This window comes from Rhipicephalus microplus, chromosome 3 (genome assembly GCF_043290135.1).
Source record: "Rhipicephalus microplus isolate Deutch F79 chromosome 3, USDA_Rmic, whole genome shotgun sequence".
NCBI classification, from domain to species: Eukaryota; Metazoa; Arthropoda; class Arachnida; order Ixodida; family Ixodidae; genus Rhipicephalus; species Rhipicephalus microplus.
In genome coordinates, this window is record NC_134702.1 from 172,739,130 (window position 1) to 172,742,127 (window position 2,998).

The window sequence follows — 2,998 nt, forward strand, 5'->3', positions numbered from 1 at the left end:
TGGAGCCACCTTCACCTATGTGCATTCCCCTGAGCTTATAATACATACTATGTGACATCAGTGCGTAATCTATTGTTGACTGCAGCCTTCCTACCTCCCATGTTATTTGTCCTTGACACTTCTGGGTACTGTTTCAAATGATCAAATCATGCCTTTCACACATATCCATGACCATTTTGCCTGTTGAGTCAGTTTACCCATCTATATCTTCTATGTGTGCATTCATATCTCCTAGTTTAATTATCTCGCACTCTATTCCTAAATTCTGAATGTAATTTGATACACACTCTACCATTGCCTGGTTTTCTTCTCTGGGCTCTGCTCCGTCCACAAGTACACGAAACCAAGGAGTTTCATTTGCCCTGCCACTTTCCCTTTTAGCCATAAATGTTCCTTGTATCCCTGCTTGACTCTTCGCCAACCGTTCTCTTATGTATAAATGCACCAATCAGGGGCGGCGCCAGGATGTTTTTACTGGGGGGGCAACCACGAAAAGTGAGTTCTTCCGGGGGGGGGGGGGGCAAGCTAGCTCTGCTGCTACTAGGTTTTCAATATATGCTTCCGGGCACTTGGGTGGGCATAGGGGGGGGGGGGGGGCAGGCGAGAATTTTGGGGGGGCTCCAGCTCACCCTTGCCCCCCTCCTGGCGCCGCCCCTGGCACCAATTCCACCCCCTTTTTGCTGCCTTCTATTCTATTGCAAAATTCCTATACGTAGTCCGGATTGCAGTGTGGTTGCTTCAGGTCCCGCAGATGTGTCTCCACAACCCCACATACTATCAGCTCCTCCTGCCTCAACTTCTCTTCTATCTCTTCCCACTTTAACGTATTCCTGCCACCCTGCATGTTAATATAGCCTACGTCTGACTTAGCTCGGCTCTTGTGCTTACGTCGATTTCTTATTTCACGGACTTCGTGTGGCTTGAATATTTGTGCCCATTTAGGTCCGTCTTTGGCTACACTGTTGGCCTCAGGGCTCTGGGTCCCCCTAAAAAAGCTATGGCTTGGTGACCCATTCTGTTACCAACCCTCCTGCCCGTCGCACCACTGTAGTGAATGCCAGCCTGTGCAAAGTGGCGAGCGCCGGGCTCGTACACGTCTTGGTTAACTTCCATTACGCTGTATCCGAGTTGCCGGCTCAAAACCTTGATCACACAGTTGGCCTCCACTGCCCTCCTTTTAATCCCAAGAGGCTGCCCCCAGACATCTGGGACTGTGCATATAGTCACATGCACACTCCCAGAGGCTTTTCAGAGCTTACGCATCCCATCCTGTAGCTTTCTCTGAAGGTTTTAATCCTTGCCCCTCAAGACATCATTGAGTTTAGCTTGAATAATGACTAGATTTTCGCCCTTCATGCTGTTTTCTACAACCTCCTGAGCTTTGGCCAGTGAATCCACCATGCTCTTCCATGACTGTGCCTCCACCCTGACTCTCCCATCTTCCTTCACTGTCTTGAAGACACCATCCCTAACCCTGGCCACGTTAGAGTCCCCCACCACTAGGACCCTTCTACGCTCCAATCGCTGGCTTCCTGTTTGTGATGGCGCCCCTGTTTGCTTCACCTGTTTCTCTCTCTGCCGTCTGTCCTGTGTTACTGCCCTGCTTGAAGACTGCTGCGACACCGAGCTGTATGTTCTCGGAGCCTCCATGCTGTGGCCAGACACTGCGGCCCCCTGACCTCCCTTCTCGCCTGTTCCTTCCCGCCTGTCGCCTTCTCCGCTACCCACGCTTTCCGTCTCACACCACTCGGGGTTGGGGCAAAGCGCCATTAGCTCCTTTACCCGCTGCTCTAGCTCGGTCAGCCCTTCCCGTTCTTTTCGAAGGTCGCCCTTCATTTGCTTTAATAGGCTGGCGGTAGCCTCCTCCCGTTCACGCGACGCTCCGAACTCTTTTTGGAGTTCTATCCTCTTCTCTTGTTCCACCTTAAGCTCCCCCTGAAGCCCCTTGATGCTAGCCTCCATGCGTTGCACGGCAGCTTTCAGTGCATCGCACAGCCTGCACACGAAGCTCGCCTTCTGCGCGTTGGCCAAACTCGTGAATGCTGTCTCATCTAAGTAGAACCAGCGCTTGCATTCTTCGCATTGCAACAGCTTACTCTCGCTCGTGGTTTTCCTAGCCTCCTTAGCCATCGCCCGCCGGACCATCGGACCGAGTGCCCGACAGGCCTATGTTCAACACTAATCCCGCTATTCAGCCGCCTCCGTTAACTCTCCTACCTCAACAACTGTTTGAAGTTACCACCTACATCGCACACATACGTGTTCAATTTCGTTAGTAGCCTCTCACTAGGTCCCCTTCGTGTTCCGCTCTAGCTCTTTAACAACTAACCGGGCGCCCCGACCTTCTTCAAAACAGCCGCCTAGCCCGTTCACGTGGTCAATGTCACTACAACGTTGCCCGTGTCCCACACCTACAGTACTCGCAACGATAATTGATGATTAGGGGCGAAAAAAATAATAATGTGTTCACAAATACAAAGAAATAAAAAGAAACTTTTTTCACGTTGCGCGCTGCTTCTGCACCAACCGACCTTGCACGACCTTGAATTTGCCGAACAGGTGGAGCGCGCGAAAACCGCTCGTGCGACCAGAGATTCAGAGAACCACAAACGTGCGACATTTCTGGAGCCACCCCTATGCATACCTTCCGCCGGAGAGTGAGCCCACTGCCCCCTTCTAGTCCACTGTAGCTGCGGTGCGCGGCGCAGAAGACGCTGCAAAAAAAAAAAAAAAAAAAAATAGGCCGAGAAGGCTGCGCCGCGAACGAGCCACCCCCACAGAGAAACGACTGCTGCGCCGCACAGAAGTGACGCCATGCATTTTTCGGTTAGGCGCTTCGTTTGAATAGTCGGGAGTGTCCAGCAGTACGTCTAGACGTTACAATAAAAGTTAAAGTTACGTCCAAACGTAAAAGTAAACAAAACTTATTAGTTTGACCCAGCGTGACAACAATAGAAAACCGGCTTGTTTGCTACCCGAAATCAATCAGCAGCTGTGG

At 51.4% G+C, this 2,998-nt stretch overlaps 1 pseudogene; it reads right to left on the reverse strand.

The window, feature by feature from the left end:
- Window positions 1-896: 896 nt before the first annotated feature.
- On the reverse strand, window positions 897-1,770 carry LOC142803048 (uncharacterized; annotated as a pseudogene).
- Between the last annotated feature and the right edge of the window lie 1,228 nt (window positions 1,771-2,998).